Below are 27734 nucleotides of genomic sequence, written 5' to 3'. Positions count from 1 at the left end.
CCCATAGAACCCTCCCGATTTTCGTAATTCTAAAGGTAGTGACGTCAATATCCCACCGAAAGACTTAAATTTGTTATTTAATCTTCAAATGGGGTTATCAAATATTCGAGAAGAGAATTATCACAATAGGTCCGCGGGTTCCATAGAAGCGTACCTCTTGATTTTCGGTTTTTTGAAGGTTTTACCGAAATATCGGAAAATTGGTATTTAGCCTTCTTTGAAATTGGTATTTAGTCATCTAGAAACGGTAGCTCCCGAATTTCGGTATTTTGAAGGTTAGTCACATTGTTTTACTGATCCTTCTGAAATTTGGTATTTAGTCTTCTTCATAAACGAAAGGAAACGAAACGAAAGTGGGTTGATGTTTTTTCGTGGCCAAGGGCTTGCTTCCTGAGTTATAAGTTATACGATCACTAACTGAAATGACTGGAGGGCGCGCTATCTGTCGAAAATAAATGACTTCCAACATATATCCTTTTAAATAATGCAATGACACGCTGTGAGGGTATATTACTGTCTTCAAAGTCTACTGATACTATTTTATTTGTTCTGAAAGAAAGATATTGAGCTTCCGTCAAATGGATATCTTTTCTTACACAAAAAAAAAGGGAATGAAAATAAAAAACAACATAAATCACTTTTTACATCTTAACAAATGGAAAAATTCTTTTAAACATTTTGCTATTTGAGAAAAAGAAAAAAGCAAACAATTTATAAATCAACACAAAATATTATATAGAAAAATTGAATAGCTCCCCTCATTGGGTTTCCATGGAATTACACATTTTATAATCCTTAATGCTACTTTAGTTGTGACACAATTTCTTCTCTATCATTTTTCAATATCGAAAAACTGCTTTGGCAATTCCCCAAGTGGCATGCTGCTTCTTAGTATTTTCTAATACCTAGCAACAACAACAAGTATTACAATATTGATTATGTTTATAATAAAGTTATTACATATGGTACATATATAATCAACCCTATATATCTACATAGTATGTACAAGTATGTTGTTGTTATTATTCTTCTTCTTCTAAAGATTCCTCTTTTTTTGCTTTTCCTCATATACATATATACAATACATCCTTGAGCGATTAGTTTGTTCGTTGCCTTTTCTTTGCTTCCTTTCAGTCATTGTCATCCCTTTCTTCTATCGAAAAATTTGTTTATATGCCATAAATCATTTTATCGGCATTTTCAAGTGTTGCTCTGGTGTTGGTGCTGAGAACTGTGAATTCTAGAGAATTTGTTCATTTTGCATAAAAAGTCAATGTACTGTTGCGTGTTGCGTGTATGGTTGTTACTTGCCTGATCGCCCGCCAGGCCTCCTGCTGTCTGCCTGCTAAAAGAAAATTTACATTGACAGCTAATGAAATTCAAATCAAATTCATCACAAATTATTGCAAAAATTTATTAGTTTTTCTTGTGGTTATTTATTTATTTATTTTGTTGTTGTGGATTTTGTAAATCCATTTAGAAGCGAAGAGGAGAACTACTTTGCCATCTTGTAAGTGTAATTTAATTCACTCAGAAATGCATACAATTGTGGGGATTATAAAGTCAATGATTTATGTTATTTCAAATCTTTTCAAATATGATTTGGAATTTATTTACTTAATTTGACTTCATAATCCTTTCTTTGATTTGATTATCTTAAAAGATTTTTTGTGTTGTTGTGAAGCAATATATTTTGGAAGTCTGTTTGAGAGGAGAACTTCTGTTGTAATTTTTTTAAACCATATAAACTTGCAGAACTTCAGGAACCTACAAAAGCTGACTTATTTGTCGATAAAAATGGGGTATGTGTAGATTTGGCCCGCTCATTGAGAGGAGACTTATTTATAACTCTGTAGTTGCATCACAAAGCCTTGTATCCGGCCTTAAACAGTTCAGCTAATTGTTCTCTCAACGTCATTCTGGCTAGGTGTTTACGTTCACTATCACATTTAAATAGTGGCTATTTGGTAACTTCGTCATCGTTAATCGGACACCTGCACGTATCGACTTTTTCTTACTTTCGCATTTATTCTAGATAATCCACGTTTGTAGATTAAACTTATCCGCGTTGGTGGATAAAACTATTCACGTTACTGGATAAAAAATCCACGGAGGTGGATACATTTTTCAACGTAGGTGCATAAAATTATCCACATTATATATCCACGTTGGTGGATATAAAAAACTGTTGGTGGATAAAATTATACATGGGAATGGATGAAACTATCCCAACAGGCGGACAAAATTATCCGCGTTGTTCGATTAAAGGGTCCACGTTGTCCACGTCGGTAGATTAAAGGGTCCACGTTTGTGGATAAAATTGTCCCCGTTGGTGGTAAAAATTATCCGCGTTGGTGGATAAAATTATCCCCGTTGGTGGTTAAAATTATCCGCGTTGGTGGATAAAATTATCCACACTGGTGGATAAAATTATCCACATTATTCATGTTGGTGGATAAAATTATCCACATTATTAGAGTAAAATTATCCACGATGGTGGATAAATTTAGCCACGTCGGTGGATAAAATTATCCACGTTGGTGTAAAATTATTCACGTTGGTGGATAAAATTATCCACGTTGGTGGGTAAAATTATTCACGTTGGTGGATAAAATTATCCACGTTGGTGGGTAAAATTATTCACGTTGGTGGATAAAATTATCCACGTTGGTGGGTAAAATTATTCACGTTGGTGGATAAAATTATCCACGTTGGTGGATAAAATTATCCACGTTGGTGGATAAAATTATCCACGTTGGTGGGTAAAATTATCCACGTTGGTGGATAAAATTATTCACGTTGGTGGATAAAATTATCCACGTTGGTGGATAAAATTATCCACGTTGGTGGATAAAATTATCCATGTTGGTGGATAAAATTATCCACGTTGGTGGATAAAATTATCCACGTTGGTGGATAAAATTATTCACGTTGGTGGGTAAAATTATCCACGTTGGTGGATAAAATTATCCACGTTGGTGGATAAAATTATCCACGTTGGTGGGTAAAATTATCCACGTTGGTGGATAAAATTATTCACGTTGGTGGGTAAAATTATCCACGTTGGTGGATAAAATTATCCACGTTGGTGGGTAAAATTATTGACGTTGGTGGATAAAATTATCCACGTTGGTGGGTAAAATTACCCACGTTGGTGGATAAAATTATTCACTTTGGTGGGTAAAATTATCCACGTTGGTGGATAAAATTATCCACGTTGGAGGGTAAAATTATCCACGTTAGTGGATAAAATTATTCACGTTGGTGGGTAAAATTATCCACGTTGGTGGATAAAATTATCCACGTTAGTGGATAAAATTATCCCCGTGGTAGATAAAATTATCCACGTTGGTGGATAAAATTATCCACGTTGGTGGGTAAAATTATTCACGTTGGTGGATAAAATTATCCACGTTGGTGGATAAAATTATCCACGTTGGTGGGTAAAATTATTCACGTTGGTGGATAAAATTATCCACGTTGGTGGATAAAATTATCCACGTTGGTGGGTAAAATTATTCACGTTGGTGGATAAAATTATCCACGTTGGTAGATAAAATTATCCACGTTGGTGGATAAAATTATCCACGTTGTTGGATAAAATTATCCACGTTGGTTGGTAAAATTATCCACGTTGGTGGATTAAAATGTCCACGTTGGTGGGTAAAATTATCCATGTTGGTGGATAAAATTATCCTCATTGGCGGATAGAAATATCCATGTTAGTGGATAAAATTATCCACGTTGGTGGATAAAATTATCCACGTTGGTGGACAGAATTATCCACGTTGGTGGGTAAAATTTTCTATGTTGGTGGATAAAATTATCCACATTGGTGGATAGAAATATCCCCGTTGGTGGATAGAACTATACACTTTGGTGGATAAAATTATACCCGTTGGTAATTAAAATTATCCGCGTTGGTGGATAAAATTATCCCCGTTGGTGTTTAAAATTATCCACATTGGTGGATAAAATTATCCACATTATTGGGTAAAATTATCCATGGTGTTGGATAAAATTATCCACATTATTAGAGTAAATTATCCACATTATTAGAGTAAAATTATCCACATTATTAGAGTAAAATTATCCACGTTGGTGGATAAAATTAGCCACGTTGGTGGATAAAATTATCCACGTTGGTGGGTAAAATTATTCACGTTGGTGGATAAAATTATCCACGTTGGTGGGTAAAATTATTGACGTTGGTGGATAAAATTATCCATGTTGGTGGATAAAATTATCCACGTTGGTGGATAAAATTATCCACGTTGGTGTGTAAAATTATCCACGTTGGTGGATAAAATTATTCACGTTGGTGGATAAAATTATCCACGTTGGTGGATAAAATTATCCACGTTGGTGGATAAAATTATCCATGTTGGTGGATAAAATTATCCACGTTGGTGGATAAAATTATCCACGTTGGTGGATAAAATTATTCACGTTGGTGGGTAAAATTATCCACGTTGGTGGATAAAATTATCCACGTTGGTGGATAAAATTATCCACGTTGGTGGGTAAAATTATCCACGTTGGTGGATAAAATTATTCACGTTGGTGGGTAAAATTATCCACGTTGGTGGATAAAATTATCCACGTTGGTGGGTAAAATTATCCACGTTGGTGGATAGAACTATACACTTTGGTGGATAAAAGTTGGTAGATAAAATTATCCAAAATTATCCACGTTGGTGGATAAAGTTATCCAAAATTAACCAAGTTGGTGGATAAAGGTATCCAAAATTATCCATGATGTTGAATAAAATTATCCACTTTGGTGAAAAAATTATCCACGTTGGTGAAAAAATTATCCACGTTGGTGAATAAAATTATTCACATTGGGGAAAAAATTATTCACATTGGTGGGTAAAATTATCCACGTTGGTGAATAAAATTGTCCACGGAGCTGGATAAATTTATCAACGTTGTGGATAAAATTACCCACGTTGGTGGATAAAATTACCCACGTTGGTGGATAAAATTATCCACGTTGGTGGGTAAAGTTAATCACGTTGGTGGATAAAATCATCCACGTGGGTGGATAAAATTATTAACGCTATGGATAAAATTATGCACGTTGCTGGATAAAATTATCCACGTTGGTGGGTAAACTTATGGATAAAATTATCCAAAATTATCCACGTTGGTGGGTAAACTTATGGATAAAATTATCCAAAATTATTCTCGTCGGTGGATAACGGTATATAAAATTATACACGTTGGTGGATAAAATTATCCACGTTGGTGGATAAAATTATCCACATTGGTGGATAGAAATATCCCCGTTGGTGGATAGAACTATGTACTTTGGTGGATAAAAGTTGGTAGATAAAATTATCCAAAATTATCCACGTTGGTGGATAAAGTTATCCAAAATTATCCAAGTTGGTGGATAAAGGTATCCAAAATTATCCATGATGGTGAATAAAATTATCCACTTTGGTGAACAAAATAACCCGCGTTAGTTGAAAAAATTATCCACTTTGGTGAATAAAATTATTCACATTGGTGGATAAAATTATCCACGTTGGTGGATAAAATTATCCACGTTGGTGGATAAAATTATCCACGTTGGTGGGTAAAATTATTCACGTTGGTGGATAAAATAATCCACGTTGGTGGTAAAATTTTCCATGTTGGTGGATAAAATTATCCACATTGGTGGATAGAAATATCCCCGTTGGTGGATAGAACTATACACGTTGGTGTGTAAAATTATCCACGTTTGTGGGTAAAATTATCCACGTTTGTATGTAAAGTTAATTACGTTGGTGGATAAAATCATCCACGTGGGTGGATAAAATTATCCACATTGGTGGATAAAATTATCAACGCTATGGATAATATTATGCACGTTGCTGGATAAAATTATCCACGTTAGTGGGTAAAATTATCCACGTTGGTGGATAAAATGATCAACGTTGTGGATAAAATTATCCACGTTTGTGGATAAAATTATCAACGTTGAAGATAAAATTATCCTCGTTGCTAGATAAAGTTATCCACGTTGGTGGGTAAAATTATCGACGTTGGTGGATAAACTTATCCACGTTGGTGGATAAGGATAAATTTATCCACATTGGTGCATAATAATAATATAATTATTCACGTTGGTGGATAAAATTATCCACGTTGGATGAGAAGTTATCGAAGTTTGTGCATAAAGTTACCCAAAATTATCCACGTTGGTGGATAAAATTATCCATGTTGTTGAACAAAATTATCCACATTGGTGCATAAAATTATTCACATTGGTAGATAGAAATTATCCACGTTGGTGGATATAACTATACACTTTGGTGAATAAAATTATCCATGTTGGAGGAAAAATTATCCAAGTTGGTGGATAAAATTGTCCAAAATTATCCACGTTTGTGGATAAAGTTAGCCAAGATTATCGACGTTGGTGGATAAAGCTATCCAAAACTATCCGCGTTGGTGAATAAAATTATCCATGATGGTGAATAAAATTATCCACTTTTGTCAACAAAATATCCCACGTTTGTTGAAAAAATTATCCAAGTTGGTTAATAAAATTATCCACGTTGGGAGAATAAATTATCCACGTTTGTAGGTAAAATTATCCACGTTGGTGAATAAAATTATTCACGTTTGACGTTGGTTTACAAAATTATCAACGTTGTGGATAAAATTATCCACGTTGGTGTCTAAAATTATCTACGATGGTGGATAAAATTATCCACGTTGGTGGATAGAATTATCCACGTGGGTGGATAAAATTATGCACGTTAGTGGATAAAGTTATCCACGCTGGTGGATAAAGTTATCCAGGTTGGTGAAAATATTATCCACATGGGTGGATAAAATTATCCAGGTTGGTGAAAAAATTATCCACATGGGTGGATAAAATTATCCACGTTTGTGGATAAAACTGTCCACATTTGTGGATGACATTATCTACGTTGGTGAACAAAATTGTCCACGTCGGTGGATGAAATTATCCACGTTGGTGGATAAAATAATTTTTTCCGTGAATTATTGACCAACGAGGATAATTTTATCCACTTTCGTGGCTGGATAAGTCTTTATGTGGCTTACTCCAATCCTTTAAAACTACTGTAATGTATAATCCCCAAACATACTGTAGTCGTTGTGGGGGTGTCAGTTGCTTTTATACACGTGTTCTCCGTAAACCATTTTTAGCTTTCCACTTCTTACTTTTTCTCTCTTCCTTCTTCTCAACTTATTGACAATTCATTCACTTGATTGACTAACATCGTCTACTCAATTGAATGACTGACTGCCTGCCTAGTTGACTAACGATTGTCTGATAGTCTTCAAAGGTTTTGTAACGCCAGGTTTATCAAGCGAGTGCCTGCCTAGCTTTTGGCTTCACCCATACGCTATTGTGTATTATTATGCAGTTTTATGCTAATTTCCTCATTGTTAATACTTCTCCTTAGCCTAGCATTCTTCTTCTGTGTGTGTTGAGTTTTTTCTGCATGGTTTTCCCCAAAGAATTTTACATGGAATGAAGGGAAAATCTCCCTTAGGCAAATTTGCATAGTAGCTTTGTTTGTTCTGTTACCTTTTACTATTCTATCAAGACCTGTAGGACTGCATGTGCCACATAAAAGAGCCAAGAAAAAAATGGAATATTTTTTAAAGCCAAGAAAATGATTACAAAACGTTTTACTTAAAAAACGTATTCTTTTACATTGTAACTGCCGCATAAAGTGAAAGGAGGCAATAGTTTACGTTGGTTTTTATTCCTCTGGTTTTTTACAGCCTGCCTTCTCTACTACTTTTTTCTCTTTGTGTGTGTGTGATTTTATTAGCAACGCTGCATTTTCCTCTTGAGCAAACAACAATAAGGAACGATGACGCAGAACTTTCTGCTTCTGTTTCTCCTCCTACTGTAATCCATCTTTACTTAAATTCCTAAAGTTTATTAACTCTTAAACATAGAATTAGAGTAAATAAAAAAGGCAAAGTACCCGCCATTAGCATAAATTCCAATTTTATTTCTTTTACAACAACAAACATTTTAAGTTATAAAAATATCGAGCGAGAGCCCTAAAAATGTTTTCTTTCTTTTTGTCCTTTTTTTTCTTTTTAGCTAACAATGACAACAATGTCCTTAAAATTCATAGCTGCTACTCCGGTAATGGGCAATTTTTACAAAGCATTAACCTTCAGCATGGAAATTTTGCATCGAATGTAAACAAAAGGTAAGTGCATTGCTATTTGCATTTTATTATTCTCCTCTTTATATCATTTTCACTGTTCTACTACATGTTAATTATCTTCAAATAATGAGTATGCCATCGTATTACTATTCGTATTCAACGTGGATTATTTAAAGAATATTTTCTCCAACGGCTATCACTGCGTGAATTACTTAAAGAATATTTTTTTTAAAAGGCCATCAGAGCGTGGGTTATTTAAAGAATATTTTCTCAAGGCCATCATCAGAACGTGGATTATTTGAAGAGTATTTTTTGCAGGGCCATCACTGTGGATTGTTTAAAGAATATTTTGTCTTAGGGCCATCCTTGCGTGGATTATTTAAAGAATATTTCTTTCAAGGGCAATCATCAGAACATGGATTATTAAATTTTTTTTTTTCAGAGGCCATCATCAGAGCTTGGATTATTAAAAAATTTTTTTTTTCAAAGGCCATCCCTGAGTGGATTATTTATTTTTCAAAGGCCATCATCAGAGCGTGATTAACAAATTATTTTTCCAACGATCATCATGAGATCGTTGATTATTTAAAAATTTTTTTTTAAAGGCCATCATCAGAGCGTGGATTATTTAAAAATATTTTTTTTTTCAAAGGCCATCCATCATCAGAGCGTGGATTATTTAAAAATATTTTTTCAAAGGCCATCCATCATCAGAGTGTGGATTATTAACAATATTTTTCAAAGGCCATCAATCATCAGAGCGTAGATTATTTAAAAAAATTTTTTCAGAGGCCATCGTCAGAGCTTGGATTATTTAAAAATATTTTTTTTCAAAGGCCATCCCTGAGTGGATTATTTATTTTTCAAAGGCCATCATCAGAGCGTGGATTATTTAAAAATATTTTTTTCCAAAGGCCATCATCAGAGCGTGGATTATTTAAAAATATTTTTTTCCAAAGGCCATCATCAGAGCGTGGATTATTTAAAAATATTTTTTTCCAAAGGCCATCATCAGAGCGTGGATTATTTAAAAATATTTTTTTCCAAAGGCCATCATCAGAGCGTGGATTATTTAAAAATATTTTTTTCCAAAGGCCATCATCAGAGCGTGGATTATTTAAAAATATTTTTTTCCAAAGGCCATCATCAGAGCGTGGATTATTTAAAAATATTTTTTTCCAAAGGCCATCATCAGAGCGTGGATTATTTACAAATATTTTTTTCCAAAGGCCATCATCAGAGCGTGGATTATTTAAAAATATTTTTTTCCAAAGGCCATCATCAGAGCGTGGATTATTTAAAAATATTTTTTTCCAAAGGCCATCCATCATCAAAATATTTTTTTTAAAGGCCATCAATCATCAGAGCGTGGATTATTTAAAAAAAAAATTCAGAGGCCATCATCAGAGCTTGGATTATTTAAAAATATTTTTTTCCAAAGGCCATCCATCATCAAAATATTTTTTTTAAAGGCCATCAATCATCAGAGCGTGGATTATTTAAAAAAAAAATTCAGAGGCCATCATCAGAGCTTGGATTATTTAAAAATATTTTTTTTTCAAAGGCCATCCCTGAGTGGATTATTTATTTTTCAAAGGCCATCATCAGAGCGTGGATTATTTACAAATATTTTTTTCCAAAGGCCATCACCAGAGCGTGATTAACACATTATTTTTCCAAAGATCATCATGAGAGCGTGGATTACTTAAAAATATTTTTTTCAAAGGCCATCATCAGAGCGTGATTAACAAATTATTTTCCAAAGATCATCATGAGAGCTTGGATTATTTAAAAATATTTTTTTCAAAGGCAATCCATCATCAGAGCGTGGATTATTTAAAAATATTTTTTTTTTTCAAAGGCCATCCATCATCAGAGCGTGGATTATTTAAAAATATTTTTTTTTTCAAAGGCCATCCATCATCAGAGCGTGGATTATTTAAAAATATTTTTCAAAGGCCATCATCAGAGCGTGGATTATTAACGATTTTTTTTTTCTTCCAAAGGCCATCATCAGAGTTTGGATGATTTAAAAATATTTTTTCAAAGGCCATCATCAGAGCGTGATTAACAAATTATTTTTCCAAAGATCATCATGAGAGCTTGGATTATTTAAAAATATTTTTTTTCAAAGGCCATCATCAGAGCGTGGATTATTTAAAAATATTTTTTTTTCAAAGGCCATCCATCATCAGAGCGTGGATTATTTAAAAATATTTTTCAAAGGCCATCATCAGAGCGTGATTATTAACGATTTTTTCTTCTTCCAAAGGCCATCATCAGAGCGTGGATTATTTAAAAATAATTTTTTTCAAAGGCCATCCATCATCAGAGCGTGGATTATTAACAATATTTTTCAAAGACCATCCATCATCAGAGCGTGGATTATTTAAAAATATTTTTTTTCCAAAGGCCATCATCAGAGCGTGGATTATTTACAAATAATTTTTTCCAAAGGCCATCATCAGAGCGTGGATTATTTACAAATATTTTTTTCCAAAGGCCATCATCAGAGCGTGGATTATTTAAACATATTTTTTCAAAGGCCATCATCAGAGCGTGGATTATTTAAAAATATTTTTTCAAAGGCCATCATCAGAGCGTGGATTATTTAAAGACTATTTTTTCAAGGCAATCATCAGAGCGTGAATTATTTAAAAATATATTTTTTTCAAAGGCCATCCATCATCAGAGCGTGAATTATTTAAAAAAATATATTTTTCAAAGGCCATCCATCATCAGAGCGTGGATTATTTAAAAATATTTTTTCAAAGGCCATCCATCATCAGAGCGTTTATTATTTAAAAATATTTTTTTCAAAGGCCATCATCAAAGCGTGGATTATTTAAAATTATTTTTTTTCAAAGGCCATGATCAGAGCTTGGATTATTTAAAAATATTTTTTTCAAAGGCCATCATCAGAGCGTGGACTATTTAAAAATATTTTTTTCAAAGGCCATCATCAGAGCGTGGACTATTTAAAAATATTTTTTTTCAAAGGCCATCCATCATCAGAGCGTGGATTATTTAAAAATATTTTTTTCAAAGGCCATCATCAGAGCGTGGACTACTTAAAAATATTTTTTCAAAGGCCATCATCAGAGCGTGGATTATTTAAAAATATTTGTTTCAAAGGCCATCATTAGAGCGTGGATTATTTAAAAATATTTTTTTTCAAAGGCCATCCATCATCAGAGCGTGGATTATTTAAAAATATTTTTTTTCCCAAAGGCCATCATCAGAGCGTGGATTATTTAAAAATATCTTTTTTTGAAGGCCATCCATCATCAGAGCTTGGATTATTTAAAGATATTTTTTTCAAAGGCCATCAGCAGATCATGGATTATTTAAAAATATTTTCTATTTTTCAAAGGCCATCCATAATCAGAGCGTGGATTATTTAAAAATGTTTTTTTAAAGGTCATCATCAGAGCGTGGATTATTTAAAAATGTTTTTTTTTCAAAGGCCATCATCAGAGCGTGGATTATTTAAAGAATATTTTTTCAAAGGCCATCATCTGAGCGTGGATTATTTAAAAATATTTTTTCAAAGGCCATCATCAGAGCGTGGATTATTTAAAAATATTTTTTCAAAGGCATTCATCAGAGCGTGGATTATTTAAAAATATTTTTTTTTTCAAAGGCCATCATCAAAGCGGGGATTATTTAAAAATATTTTTTCAAAGGCCATCATCAGAGCGTGGATTATTTAAAAATATTTTTTCAAGGACCAGTTATTAAAGAATATTTTTACTCCTATTTTATAATGCCGTAATCACTCTGTCTGATTATGATTTTATTTTCTTTACATTTAATTTTCTTAAATTTAAATTTAGAGGATAGTAAGGCCCTCATCAGATCATCTGTTTTTTTTACATGTATGACATCAGCTGTTCTGTATATTAGTGTACCCAAAGTGACAACATACATGTGAAAAAGCAAATGGTCTGATGGCCGCCTAAGTAACACTCGTACTTTTCATGCGCGTAAGCTGTGAAATTTGTTGTGAAATTTAATCCTTTGATATTTTGATTCACTCCACCAATTTCGCACATTTTCGTTTAATTTTGCTTTAATTTACTTATAATTGTCTATTAATTAGACAAAAATTTAATACAAGTTTCATGAACTAAGGCAATCACAGTTTAATTAGAACGCTGGGAGCTTAACGCATTTCTTATTAGCCCGACTATTGTTCTCATTGCAACTATTAATTTATTAACGACCAATGAAAATGAAGAAGAAGACAACATTTATTAAATCTGACCTGACCACAAAACCTCGCATATTCATGTTATTGTTGTTGTCGTCGTTATGGCACATTAAACCTAAATTATGGCTAATTAATTGTGGTAATTCACATTTAATTTCTTTCTTCTTGGCTGAAATTCTCTGTAAATAATGAAATTATAGGTTGGCGATTACAAAGAGTGAATTAGATTTCAAGTGATTGTAGAATTGATTGTTAATAATAACAGTGTATTATTTTTGAGATATCGAATATAGAAATAAGAATAAAATCTTCGATTATACCGATTGAGCGGGGTCACTAAAAAGTACCCACTGAAAGCTCATCTAAAAAAAATGTTTCACATTTTTGCTCCTCACTCTTCAATGCAATACTATTTTCATACAACCCTGTTATGTGGCCACGTTTTCTAATCTGGGGGCATTGTTGAAACGTGCAGTAATAATCGATCATTCAGACAAAGATCAGAGGTACTTGTATGAGAATGTGTGTGCGTCGTCCAGCTCATGATAACAAAATCATCCAACTACAGCCACAAGTTTCTATTGAGCAATTGTCAACTCACTGACATCACCTTCGATAGCTCAGTTGGTAGAGCGGTGGACTGTAGTATAAGATGTATTCGATTGGCAGATATCCATAGGTCGCTGGTTCAAATCCGGCTCGAAGGAGATTTTTTTTAATTTGAAAAATTAAAAATTTTATTTTTTGGCAGTATAAAAATATTTCTCAAAGGCCACTCAACGAACTCAATGAATATTTATCATGGTTTCATCAAGGCCTGAATTATTAAAATATCATTTTTTCAGGGGTCATCACTGTGTATTATTTAAAGAATATTTTTTAATAGGGCCATCACTTCGTGGATTGTTAAAAGAATATATTTTCATAGGGCCACCAAAACATTTTTAAAGAAATCTTTTCAAAGGGTCATCACGGCGTACATTTTTTATAAAATATTTTTATTAAGGGTCACCAAATCTTTGATTTTGTACAAATATTATTTCCAGGACCATCAGAGCGTGTACGATTTGAAGAATATTTTTCAAAAGCCATCTCTGCGCGGATTATTTAAAGATTTTTTTATAGGGCCATCATGGCGTGGATTGTTTAAAGAATATTTCTGGATTATTTAAATATATATTTATATATATATATATATATTTAAATATTTTTTTCAATTGCCACCAAAGCGTGGATTATTTAAAAAATATTTTTTCAAATGCCACCTAAGCGTGGATTATTTAAAAAATATTTTTTCAAATGCCACCAAAGCGTGGATTATTTAAAAAATATTTTTTCAAATGCCACCAAAGCGTGGATTATTTAAAAAATATTTTTTCAAATGCCACCAAAGCGTGGATTATTTAAAAAAATATTTTTTTTCAATTGCCACCAAACCGTGGATTATTTAAAAAATATTTTTTCAAATGCCACCAAAGCGTGGATAATTTAAAAAATATTTTTTCAAATGCCACCAAAGCGTGGATTATTGAAAAAAATATTTTTCAAATGCCACCAAAGCGTGGATTATTTAAAAACTATTTTTTCAAATGCCACCAAAGCGTGGATTATTTAAAAAATATTTTTTCAAATGCCACCAAAGCGTGGATTATTTAAAAAAAAAAAAATTTTTTAAAATGCCACCAAAGCGTGGATTATTTAAAAAATACTTTTTCAAATGCCACCAAAGCGTGGATTATTTAAAAAATATTTTTTCAAATGCCACCAAAGCGTGGATTATTTAAAAAATATTTTTTCAAATGCCACCAAAGCGTGGATTATTTAAAAAATATTTTTTCAAATGCCACCAAAGCGTGGATTATTTAAAAAATATTTTTTCAAATGCCACCAAAGCGTGGATTATTTAAAAAATATTTTTTCAAATGTCACCAAAGCGTGGATTATTTAAAAAATATTTTTTCAAATGCCACCAAAGCGTGGATTATTTAAAAAATATTTTTTCAAATGCCACCAAAGCGTGGATTATTTAAAAAAATATTTTTTCAAATGCCACCAAAGCGTGGATTATTTAAAAAATACTTTTTCAAATGCCACCAAAGCGTTGATTATTTAAAAAATATTTTTTCAAATGCCACCAAAGCGTGGATTATTTAAAAAATATTTTTTCAAATGCCACCAAAGCGTGGATTATTTAAAAAATATTTTTTCAAATGTCACCAAAGCGTGGATTATTTAAAAAATATTTTTTCAAATGCCACCAAAGCGTGGATTATTTAAAAAATATTTTTTCAAATGCCACCAAAGCGTGGATTATTTAAAAAAATATTTTTTCAAATGCCACCAAAGCGTGGATTATTTAAAAAATACTTTTTCAAATGCCACCAAAGCGTGGATTATTTAAAAAATATTTTTTCAAATGCCACCAAAGCGTGGATTATTTAAAAAATACTTTTTCAAATGCCACCAAAGCGTGGATTATTTAAAAAATATTTTTTCAAATGCCACCAAAGCGTGGATTATTTAAAAAATATTTTTTCAAATGCCACCAAAGCGTGGATTATTTAAAAAATATTTTTTCAAATGTCACCAAAGCGTGGATTATTTAAAAAATATTTTTTCAAATGCCACCAAAGCGTGGATTATTTAAAAAATATTTTTTCAAATGTCACCAAAGCGTGGATTATTTAAAAAATATTTTTTCAAATGCCACCAAAGCGTGGATTATTTAAAAAATATTTTTTCAAATGCCACCAAAGCGTGGATTATTTAAAAAAATATTTTTTCAAATGCCACCAAAGCGTGGATTATTTAAAAAATACTTTTTCAAATGCCACCAAAGCGTGGATTATTTAAAAAATATTTTTCAAATGCCACCAAAGCGTGGATTATTTAAAAAATATTTTTTCAAATGCCACAAAAGCGTGGATTATTTAAAAATATTTTTTCAAATGCCACCAAAGCGTGGATTATTTAAAAAATATTTTTTCAAATGCCACCAAAGCGTGGATTATTTAAAAAAATATTTTTTCAAATGCCACCAAAGCGTGGATTATTTAAAAAAATATTTTTTCAAATGCCACCAAAGCGTGGATTATTTAAAAAAATATTGTTTCAAATGCCACCAAAGCGTGGATTATTTAAAAAAATATTTTTTCAAATGCCACCAAAGCGTGGATTATTTAAAAAAAATATTTTTTCAAATGCCACCAAAGCGTGGATTATTTAAAAAAATATTTTTTCAAATGCCACCAAAGCGTGGATTATTTAAAAAAATATTTTTTCAAATGCCACCAAAGCGTGGATTATTTAAAAATATTTTTTCAAATGCCACCAAAGCGTGGATTATTTAAAAAATATTTTTTCAAATAATCCACCAAAGCGTGGATTATTTAAAAAAATATTTTTTCAAATGCCACCAAAGCGTGGATTATTTAAAAAATATTTTTTCAAATGCCACAAAAGCGTGATTTTTTTCAAATGCCACCAAAGCGTGGATTATTTAAAAAATATTTTTTCAAATTCCACCAAAGCGTGGATTATTTAAAAAATATTTTTTCAAATTCCACCAAAGCGTGGATTATTTAAAAAATATGTTTTCAAATTCCACCAAAGCGTGGATTATTTAAAAAATATTTTTTCAAATGCCACCAAAGCGTGGATTATTTAAAAAATATTTTTTCAAATTCCACCAAAGCGTGGATTATTTAAAAAATATTTTTTCAAATTCCACCAAAGCGTGGATTATTTGAAAAATATTTGTTCAAATGCCTCCAAAGCGTGAATTAGTTAAAAAATATTTTTTCAAATGCCTCAAAAGCGTGGATTATTTAAAAAATATTTTTTCAAATGCCTCCAAAGCGTGGATTAGTTAAAAAATATTTTTTCAAATGTCTCCAAAGCGTGGATTATTTAAAAAATATTGTTTTCAAAGCCTATCAAAACATATTTAAAAAATAATCAAGGACCACCAAAGTGTGGATAATTTAAAAATGTATTCAATGGCCAGCAAAGTGTGGATTATTTAAAAAAATATTTTTTCATTGGCCACCAAATTGTGGATTATTTAAAAATATTGTTTTCAAAGCCCACCAAAACGTGGATTATTGTAAAAAATTTTTTTCAAGGGCCACCAAAGTGTGGATAATTTAAAAATTTATTAAATGACCAGCAAAGTTTGAATTATTTAAAAAGTATGCCACCAAATTTGGATTATTTAAAGGCCATCATCAGAGCGTTGATTATTTAAAGAATATTTTTTCATGGGGCCACCACGGCGTGGATTATTTAAAGGATATTTTTTCAAAAGCCATCTCTGCATGGATTATTTAAAGAATATTTTTCCATAGGGCCACCACGGTGTGGATTTTTTAAAGAATGTTTTTGTTAAGGGTCATCAAAGATCGCATTTTTTAAAAATATTTTGTTCAAGGGTCACCAAAGATTGCATTTTTTTAAAAATATTTTGTTCAAGGGCCATCAGATCGTGTATCATTTAAAGAATATTTTTTTATAGGCCCTCACGGCGTGGATTATTAAAAGAATAATTTTCAAAAGTCATCACTGCATGAATTATTTAAGGAAAATTTTTTCAAAGGCCATCATCAGAACGGTGGTTATTTAAACAATATTTTTTTCAAGGGCCATCACTGGATGGATTATTTAAAGAATATTTTTTCAGAGTCCATCACTTCGGGGATCATTTAAAGAACACTTTTCAAGAGGCCATAACTTTGTGGATCATTAAAAGAAATTGTTTAAGGGCCATTATTGCGTGGGTTATTTAAATAATATTTAAATAATATTTTTGTCATAGGCTAATCGCTGCGATTATCGTCTCACATCTGCCACCATTTCTTCTTCGATTGTTGTCATATCCTCAAATACTACAATTTAATTTGCAGCTGTCATATTTGAACGCTGTGCTTTCTCCCACACTTGTCAAAAGATTCTCCAAAATAGTATTTGTTTTGTTAAGAACTTCAACTGCCAATAAAAGTTAAAATAACCTTAATTCCCATTCCCATCGTGAAAGATTGTTATCCGTTTTGTTTTCTTTAAAATTTATACTTTTTTTTTGTTTTTCATCATTCAATTTTATCAAATATTTAAACGATTGTCTGTGTTTGTGATGTTGTTACGAGTTGAGATATGTCGAAACATAAAGCAAACAGAAAGATAATTGGATAAAACACTTTTGATATTTGTTTTCTTTTTTGCTTGTTCATGTTTTCTTTGGGAACAAGTTTTATCCTTTGAAATTATACTCCTTTACACACACTACAGGAATATACTATGTGTGAGAATTATATTTATGTTGAAAGAAGAAGAAATTCTGTGCTGAAACTTGGATATATTTTGAAATTATATATTTTCTTTAAACGATTTCCTTCAATTTCAGGTATAATGACAAAATGTTTTTGGAATAAATCTGTTGGAAAAGGGTGCAGACGGCGGCTACCATAGTTACAACATCAGCTTATCAAGACAAAAGATATACATTTTGTAAATATCAGTTTTCAAAAATCAATTTCTGTTCAAATTTAAAATTCTGTCATTGAAAAACAATTGCTATGTTCCAGAACCTGCAAGAAGCTACTATTTTTTACTACGATAACATTTTTTCCTTTATGTTATCGAAGAAAATAGTAAAAATTAGTAGATTCTTGCAGTACTGGAACAAACCATATGTTTCTTCTGAAAAGCAATTTTGAAATATTTATAATTAAAAAGGAAATGCTTCTAAGACTCTTTCCAAAGGAACGGGTGCTTCCTAAGACCCTTTCCAAAGGAAAGGATCCTTCCTAAGACGCTTTCCAAAGTAAAGGGTGCTTTCTAAGATGATTTCCAAAGTAAAGTGTGCTTCCTAAGACCCTTTCTAAAGGAAAGGGTACTTCCTAAGACACTTTCCAAAGGAAAGGGTGCTTCCTAAGACCCTTTCCAAAGGAAAGGATCCTTCCTAAGACCCTTTCTAAAGACAAGGGTGCTTCCTAAGACCCTTTCCAAAGGAAAGGGTGCTTCCTAAGACCTTTTCTAAAGATAAGGGTGCTTCCTAAGACCATTTCCAAAGGAAGGGGTGCTTCCTAAGACCATTTCCAAAGGAAGGGGTGCTTCCTAAGACCCTTTCCAAAGGAAGGGGTTAAGACCCTTTCCAAAGGAAGGGGTGCTTCCTAAGACCCTTTCCAAAGGAAAGAATCCTTCCTAAGACGCTTTCCAAAGTAAAGGGTGCTTTCTAAGACGATTTCCAAAGTAAAGTGTGCTTCCTAAGTCCCTTTCTAAAGGAAAGGGTACTTCCTAAGACACTTTCCAAAGGAAAGGGTGCTTCCTAAGACGCTTTCCAAAGTAAAGGGTGATTCCTAAGACGCTTTCCAAAGTAAAGGGTGCTTCCTAAGACGTTTTCCAGAGTAAAGGGTGCTTCCTAAGACGTTTTCCAAAGTAAAGTGTGCTTCCTAAGACCCTTTCTAAAGGAAAGGGTGCTTCCTAAGACCCTTTCCAAAGGAAAGGATCCTTCCTAAGACCTTTTCTAAAGATAAGGGTGCTTCCTAAGACCATTTCCAAAGGAAGGGGTGCTTCCTAAGACCCTTTCCAAAGGAAAGAATCCTTCCTAAGACCCTTTCCAAAGGAAAGGGTGCTTCCTAAGACCCTTTCCAAAGGAAAGGGTGCTTCCTTAGACCCTTTCAAAAGGAAAGGCTGCTTCCATAGACCCTTTCCAAAGGAAAAGGTGCTTCCTCAGACCCTTTCCAAAGGAAAGAGTGCTTCCTAAGACCCTTTCCAAAGGAAAGGGTGCTTCCTAAGACCCTTTCCAAAGGAAAGAGTGCTTCCTAAGACCCTTTCCAAAGGAAAGGGTGCTTCCTAAGACCCTTTCCAAAGGAAAGAGTGCTTCCTAAGACCCTTTCCAAAGGAAAGGGTGCTTCCTAAGACCCTTTCCAAAGGAAAGGGTGCTTCCTAAGACCCTTTCCAAAGGAAAGGGTACTTCCTAAGACCCTTTTCAAAGGAAGGGGTGCTTCCTAAGACCCTTTCCAAAGGAAAGGGTGCTTCCTCAGACCCATTCCAAAAGAAAGAGTGCTTCCTAAGACCCTTTCCAAAGGAAAGGGTGCTTCCTAAGACCCTTTCCAAAGGAAAGAGTGCTTCCTAAGACCCTTTCCAAAGGAAAGGGTGCTTTCTAAGACCCTTTACAAAGGAAGGGGTGCTTCCTAAGACCCTTTCCAAAGGAAGGGGTGCCTCCTAAGACCCCTTCCAAAGGAAGGGGTGCTTCCTAAGACCCTTTCCAAAGGAAGGGGTGCTTCCTCAGACCCTTTCCAAAGGAAGGGGTGCTTCCTAAGACCCTTTCCACAGGAAGGGGTGCTTCCTAAGACCCTTTCCAAAGGAAGGGGTTCTTCCTAAGACCCTTTCCAAAGGAAGGGGTGCTTCCATAGACCCTTTCCAAAGGAAAGGGTGCTTCCTCAGACCCTTTCCAAAGGAAAGAGTGCATCCTAAGACCCTTTCCAAAGGAAAGGGTGCTTCCTAAGACCCTTTCCAAAGGAAAGAGTGCTTTCTAAGTCCCTTTACAAAGGAAGGGGTGCTTCCTAAGACCCTTTCCGAAGGAAGGGGTGCTTCCTAAGACCCTTTCCAAAGGAAGGGGTGCTTCCTAAGACACTTTCCAAAGGAAGGGGTGCTTCCTAAGACCCTTTCCAAAGGAAAGGGTTCTTCCTAGAACCCTTTCCACAGGAAGGGGTGCTTCCTAAGACCCTTTCCAAAGGAAGGGGTTCTTCCTAAGACCCTTTCCAAAGGAAAGGGTTCTTCCTAAGACCCATTCCAAAAGAAAGAGTGCTTCCTAAGACCCTTTCCAAAGGAAAGAGTTCAAAAGGAAAGGCTGCTTCCATAGACCCTTTCCAAAGGAAAAGGTGCTTCCTCAGACCCTTTCCAAAGGAAAGAGTGCTTCCTAAGACCCTTTCCAAAGGAAAGGGTGCTTCCTAAGACCCTTTCCAAAGGAAAGAGTGCTTCCTAAGACCCTTTCCAAAGGAAAGGGTGCTTCCTAAGACCCTTTTCAAAGGAAGGGGTGCTTCCTAAGACCCTTTCCAAAGGAAAGGGTGCTTCCTCAGACCCATTCCAAAAGAAAGAGTGCTTCCTAAGACTCTTTCCAAAGGAAAGGGTGCTTCCTAAGACCCTTTCCAAAGGAAAGAGTGCTTCCTAAGACCCTTTCCAAAGGAAAGGGTGCTTTCTAAGACCCTTTACAAAGGAAGGCGTGCTTCCTAAGACCCTTTCCAAAGGAAGGGGTGCTTCCTAAGACCCTTTCCAAAGGAAGGGGTGCTTCCTAAGACCCTTTCCAAAGGAAGGGGTGCTTCCTAAGACCCTTTCCAAAGGAAAGGGTGCTTCCTAAGATCCTTTCCAAAGGAAAGGGTGCTTCCTAAGATCCTTTCCAAAGGAAAGGGTGCTTCCTAAGATCCTTTCCAAAGGAAAGGGTGCTTCCTAAGATCCTTTCCAAAGGAAAGGGTGCTTCCTAAGATCCTTTCCAAAGGAAAGGGTGCTTCCTAAGATCCTTTCCAAAGGAAAGGGTGCTTCCTAAGATCCTTTCCAAAGGAAAGGGTGCTTCCTAAGATCCTTTCCAAAGGAAAGGGTGCTTCCTAAGATCCTTTCCAAAGGAAAGGGTGCTTCCTAAGATCCTTTCCAAAGGAAAGGGTGCTTCCTAAGATCCTTTCCAAAGGAAAGGGTGCTTCCTAAGATCCTTTCCAAAGGAAAGGGTGCTTCCTAAGATCCTTTCTAAAGGAAAGGGTTCTTCCTAGGACCCTTTCCAAAGGAAAGGGTTCTTCCTAGGACCCTTTCCAAAGGAAAGGGTTCTTCCTAGGACCTTTGCAAAGGAAAGGAAGGAAAGGGTGCTTCCTAAAACCCTTTCCAAAAAGGGTGCTTCCTAAAACCCTTTTCAAAAAGGGTGCTTCCTAAAACCCTTTTCAAAAAGGGTGCTTCCTAAAACCCTTTCCAAAAAAGGGTGCTTCCTAAAACCCTTTCCAAAAAAGGGTGCTTCCTAAAACCCTTTTCAAAAAAGGGTGCTTCCTAAAACCCTTTTCAAAAGAGGGTGCTTCCTAAAACCCTTTTCAAAAGAGGGTGCTTCCTAAATCCCTTTCCAAAAAGGGTGCTTCCTAAATCCCTTTCCAAAAAGGGTGCTTCCTAAATCCCTTTCCAAAAAGGGTGCTTCCTAAAACCCTTTTCCATAAAAGGGTGCTTCCTAAAACCCTTTTTCAAAAAAGGGTGCTTCCTAAACCCTTTTCCAAAAAGGGTGCTTCCTAAAACCCTTTCCAAAAAAGGGTGCTTCCTAAAACCCTTTCCAAAAAAGGGTGCTTCCTAAAACCCTTTCCAAAAAAGGGTGCTTCCTAAAACCCTTTCCAAAAAGGGTGCTTCCTAAAGCCCTTTCCAAAAAGGGTGCTTCCTAAAACCCTTTCCAAAAAGGGTGCTTCCTAAAACCCTTTCCAAAAAAGGGTGCTTCCTAAAACTCTTTCCAAAAAAGGGTGCTTCCTAAACCCCTTTCCAAAAAAGGGTGCTTCCTAAAACCCTTTACAAAAAAGGGTGCTTCCTAAAACCCTTTCCAAAAAAGGGTGCTTCCTAAAACCCTTTCCAAAAAAGGGTGCTTCCTAAAACCCTTTCCAAAAAAGGGTGCTTCCTAAAACCCTTTCCAAAAAAGGGTGCTTCCTAAAACCCTTTCCAAAAAAGGGTGCTTCCTAAAACCCTTTCCAAAAAAGGGCGCTTCCTAAAACCCTTTCCAAAAAGGGTGCTTCCTAAAACCCTTTCCAAAAAAGGGCGCTTCCTAAAACCCTTTCCAAAAAGGGTGCTTCCTAAAACCCTTTCCAAAGGAAAGAATGCTTCCAAAGACCCTTTTTAAAGGATAGGGTGCTTCCTAAGACCCTTTCCAAAGGAAACGCCATGAATCATGTTTTACAGACGCCCTGAAGACAGTCTTTATATACGCGCTGAAGGAAGTATTTTTGATGCCCCGAAGTGAGTCTTTATAGACTATATGAAGGGGCTCTTTATAGATGACCCGAAGTCAATCTTTATAGGCGCCCTGAAGGGGGTCTGTTTGGGCGCTCTGAAGTTAGAATTTATAGTCGTTCTGAAGAAAGTCCTTATGCTCGCCCTGCATATATGTCCTGAATGAGTCTTTATAGACGGCCTGTTGGAGACTTTATAAACGCGTGAGGTCTTTAGTAAGTCTTTCGGGGAGTCTACAAAAACATTCTTTGGGGCGTTTATCAAAGCTTCCTTCGGACGTCTATAAAGACTACCTTCAAGGAAAGGAATACTCCCTACCAGTTTCCTTCTAGTCCCTTCACGGCATCTTCAAAGACTCTCTTCGGGGCGTCTATAAAGACTCCGTTCAGGGGGCCTATAATAACTCCTTTCAGGGCGTCTACAAAGGCTCCTGACATGGCATCCATACAGGCTCCCTTCAAGAGATTACCTTCAGTACGTCTTTAGATATTTCCGTCAGGTCTACTGAGACTTCCTTCAGGTAATCTCTCAAGACTTATTTTGTGTTCATCTATAAGGACTCCCTTCAGGGCGTGTATAAAGGCCCAATTCGGGGCGTCCATAAAGACTCGCGTCAGGACGTCTATAAAAACTCCTTTTATGGGCGTCTATAAGGACTTTCTTCAGGGCGTCTATAAAGTCTTCCTTCAGGGAATCTATTAGGACTCCCTTTAGCGCGTATATAAAGACTGTTTTCCAGGCGTCTACAAAAACCCCCTTCAGTGGGTCTATGAAGACTATAAGGAACATGTTCTGGGTGCCTATGAAGACTCCATCCAGGACGACTATAAGGACTCCCTTCAGGACATCGTCATACTACGTCCATAGAGGAGACGTCCTTCAAGGCGTCTATAAAGAACTCCCTTCAGGACTTCCATAATGACTGCCTTCAGAACTTCTATAGAGACTTACTTGCGTGTCTACAGGGAGTCCTTCCAGTCTTTCTGAAGACAATTTAATTCGCTACAAAAGTATAAACGTATAGGTTAGGTTTGGGCCTCATTTTTTTTTCTTAAAAGCCCTCCAAAATACAAAAACTCACAAACTATCAATTTTGTGTTCCCAAAATAAATTGCCCGCCAAGTTGTCTTGATGACATCCTGTCTCGAACACTTGAACTAGCCAAACGAGTTCAATTTTCTTTTCAAATGAATAGTAAATTGATTGGCCAATAAGACTAAAAACAAGATGGGTTTCCTTTTCATTCATAGCTGTTATTGAATGGCAACATTCTTTCTTCATTTATTGCGGTCACTTGGCATTCTCCTTCTTCTTTCGATGGCAATGATTATGCTGTGGCACAAAAGATTTCCACACATTATTCCAAAATGCTATTGGCAGGTCGTTGGTCTGAATCTATTGCGAGTTGGTTTGCTCGTGTCTGCGGTTCAGTGATTTGTCTGCTTTATCCATTTTTGGCCAATTCTTTTTTTGTTAGGAACACATAAATTTATTCATTTATTCTAGATCAGGATTTTGGCGGTTTGAGCAGATTTTCTTTCAAAGAAACTATGAAGTTAGAAAAGAAAATAACTTCTTGTGGCTTCTTTATGAGGACAATGGAAGAAGATTTTGGTATGGTTTTTTTTTTTGTTTAATCGAAGAGAGACATTTATATAAGTCAATGACTCTTCATGAAGAACTTTGATTGAATGAAGTTTATTTCTTGTGGTATGCCCTGAATTTATTTGGTAGCAGGTGAAGGAATTGGAAGATGTGTGTACATAGAATTTATTGAATAAAATTTCAGCGAAGTTCTAGCAAAGTTATTCTTACTACTTTGCAGGGTAGAAAATTTTATAGAAAGGGAACGTTGTTGCCATGTGATACCAAAATAAGTTCCACCACCTTACGATATAATTTTAGCTCAAGATAACATCAGACAACATTATTTTGTTTCCTTTTTTATCCCTCCTCCACGTCAAATTTTCCTAAAATATCTACATTATTCATGTCTTTATAATTGAATATAACTGATTTAATCGTTCAGTAATCATATGCAGCCAACTGTCATTAACCATTTTCCCCTACATATGTATTTCAATTAAACAAAAACACTTTGCCTCCAGACCACCTTCGTCGCATTAGGACACAATGAAGCAAGGCCTGTCATTATTCCAACATTTATTCCTCAACACACATTTTTCTTATGAAAGGGAAATTATTTTAAAGGTTTTGATAACATCATTGTCAGACGTTGTAAACAATTCTATTTTGACTTTTATTGAATGCCCGGCCTATGCTGGTGGTCACCACTATCCACCCACTTCCTTCTTTGTTCACGTTTCCACTTGTTGGACACTTTAGATTTGGATACACAAGTGTGACACTTGTTTAGATATGTTTATATAAATGTTTGGCCGGTGAGTGACACATGTCCTTGTTTCCATTTTTAGGCCACATTCACACACACGCACACATGTGTGCATGTGTTTGTTTTTATGGCCAAAAGGACAAAGACCGGCCTCTAAACAAAAGTCAAACGACGTCAGACATGTCCTACATACACCCATCTTTACGTTAACATGTGTGAGTGATAATGTGGTTTGTTTTATATGAAAGAGTTGAGTTCTTCTTCTTGTTTTAGGCCTTTCCTGGCGTAGCTATAAACAATTTACAAGCTAGACTAAAAGCGGAGATACATATGTGTAATTTTAAAGCCAACAGCAATAAGTTGTGGGCGTGAAATTTAAGGGTCTTCTTGTCTTGCCATATTTTAACAAGTTGTTTGTGCCCAGAGAAAATGATTAACGGCCTGGTCGAAAGCTTTGTGTCACGCGTCGGACATCAAATATGAATTAGCATTTCCCTTTTTTTTAACATTATTTACTGTGGGACGGAAGTAACATGGGCTGGAAATAAAGGAAGGAGTCGTTGGAAATGACAACGACGACAATCTGGAAGGAGAATCTTTGTAGACGAACTGAAGGGAGACCTAATAGACAGAAGACTATAGACAACCTGAAGCGAGACTTTATAGACAAGCTGAAGGGAGACTTTATAGACGAGCTGAAGCAAGACTTTATAGATGAGATGAAGGGAGTCTTTACAGACGAGCTGAAACGAGGCTTTATAGACGAGCTGAAGCAAGACTTTATAGATGAGATGAAGGGAGTCTTTATAGACGAACTGAAACGAGACTTTATAGACGAGCTGAAAAGAGACTTTATAGACGAGCTGAAATGAGACGAGCTGAAGCAAGACTTTATAGATGAGATGAAGGGAGTCTTTATAGACAAGCTGAAATGAGACTTTATAGACGAGCTGAAGGGAGTCTTTATGTACAATCTTAAGGGACGACCGTGAAGGAGTCTTTATAGACGAGCTGAAGGAAGTCCTTATAGACGAGCTTTAGGGAGCTTTTATACACGATCTGAAGCGAGACTTTATAGACTAGCTGAAGCGAGAATTTATAGACGAACCGAAGTCTTATAGACGAGCTGAAGCGAGTCTTTATAGACGAGCTGAAGCCAGACTTTATAGACGAGCTGAAGCGAGACTTTATAGACGAACCGAGGGGAGTCTTAACAGAGACTTCATAGACGATTGCGACTTAATTGACAATCTGAAGCGAGACTTTATAGACAAGCTGAAGGAAGACTTTATAGACGAGTTGAAGCAAGACTTTATATATGAGATGAAGGGAGTCTTTATGTACAATCTTAAGGGACGACCGTGAAGGAGTCTTTATAGACGAGCTGAAGGAAGTCCTTATAGACGAGCTTTAGGGAGCTTTTATACACGATCTGAAGCGAGACTTTATAGACTAGCTGAAGCGAGAATTTATAGACGAACCGAAGTCTTATAGACGAGCTGAAGCGAGTCTTTATAGACGAGCTGAAGCCAGACTTTATAGATGAGCTGAAGCGAGTCTTTATAGACGAACCGAGGGGAGTCTTAACAGAGACTTCATAGACGAGTGCGACTTAATTGACAATCTGAAGCGAGACTTTATAGACAAGCTGAAGGAAGACTTTATAGACGAGTTGAAGCAAGACTTTATATATGAGATGAAGGGAGTCTTTATAGGCGAGCTGAAACGAGACTTTATGGACGAGCTGAAGGGAGTCTTTATGTACAATCTTAAGGAAGTCCTTATAGACGACCGTGAAGGAGTCTTTATAGACGAGCTGAGGCGAGACTATATAGACTAGATGAGGCGAGTCTTTATAGACGAGCTGAAGGGAGTTCTTATAGACGAGCTTTAGGGAGCTTTTATATACGAGCTGAAACCAGACTTTATAGACGAGTTGAAGCGGGACTTTATAGAAGCTGAAGCGAGACTTTATAGAAGCTGAAGTGAGAATTTATAGACGAGCTGGTGGCAGTCCTTATAGACGAGCTGAAGCGAGTCTTTACAGCCGAGCTGAATCGAGTCTTTAAAGCCGAGCTGAAGCGAGTCTTTACAGGCGAGCTGAATCGAGTCTTTACAGCCGAGCTGAAGCGAGTCTTTACAGGCAAGCTGAAGCGAGTCTTTACAGGCGAGCTGAAGCGAATTTTTATAGACGCCCTGAACGAAGTCTTTATTGACGCCTTAACGGAGTCTTAATAGATGCCCTGAAGAGAGCCCTTGTACACGGCCTAAAGGCAGTCTTTAAAGACTCCCTAAAGGGGTATTTTTAGACGCTCTGAAGGGAGTCTTTTTAAATGCTCTGACGCTTTAAAAACGAGCTAAAACGAGACGTTATAGAAGATCTGAAGAGATTCTTTATAGACGCCTTAAGGAAGTCTTTATAGACGCCTTAAAGAGTGTATTTTTAGAAGCCCTCAGAGGGGTCTTATATCCGAGCATTTAACCATTATGGACGACATTTATGAAGCCAAAGGGAGTTTTCCTAGGCGTGCAGAGCGGCCAACAAAAGTGACCGTCAAGCTGAAGACAGATGCCCATAATAACGTGTATAATGGCGTCCACATGAGATTTTTTTTTGCGAGAAAACTTAAAATTTTGTATGAAAATTATATTTCTGAGACTTTCTAAGCTTTTTTAATAAATAACTTTTTTCTCTAAAACGTATAGTTTTCCTGTAATCGGGACTTCTTTTAAAAGTGCCAAAAACTTTGGGGAGTAATATAAGTGCATTCTTATATGACAACCCCTTGGTTTTTGACTGAGAAAACACTCTTACTACATTCCCAACAAATCCCTGAAGGATTATGATTGTAAAATGTTTGATTAAATTTTTATGGCATATTTAAATTTTTCATCAAAAGTCGAAAATTACAAAATGTCGATTTCTTTGAATTGCTTGCGTTGCATGCCAAATGCATAGAAATGCGTAGGACAAATGAAGCTTTATAGGCGTAGAATGACAGATAACAGACAATACAATAACAAAATGCAAAAAACTCCACCAAAATATTTG

The 27734-nt window shown here is 35.3% G+C and overlaps 1 protein-coding gene and 1 non-coding gene across 2 annotated transcripts in view; both read left to right on the top strand.

The window, feature by feature from the left end:
- The window catches only part of rdgA (retinal degeneration A), a 734186-nt gene that overhangs the window by 29511 nt on the left and 676941 nt on the right, over positions 1-27734 (top strand). Inside the window, exon 2 of the mRNA XM_073974355.1 lies at positions 8087-8198. The gene's annotated coding sequence lies outside the window, so the exon portion shown is untranslated. The remainder of the gene's footprint in view (positions 1-8086; positions 8199-27734) is intronic.
- On the top strand, positions 12979-13076 carry TRNAY-GUA (transfer RNA tyrosine (anticodon GUA)). The gene is made up of 2 exons: positions 12979-13015; positions 13041-13076. It is a non-coding gene; the product is annotated as a tRNA-Tyr (tRNA).

Source organism: Musca autumnalis, unplaced genomic scaffold, assembly GCF_047663935.1.
Source record: "Musca autumnalis isolate F117 unplaced genomic scaffold, ASM4766393v1 scaffold_3, whole genome shotgun sequence".
NCBI lineage: Eukaryota > Metazoa > Arthropoda > Insecta > Diptera > Muscidae > Musca > Musca autumnalis.
This window is presented reverse-complemented; position numbering and strand designations above follow the sequence as displayed.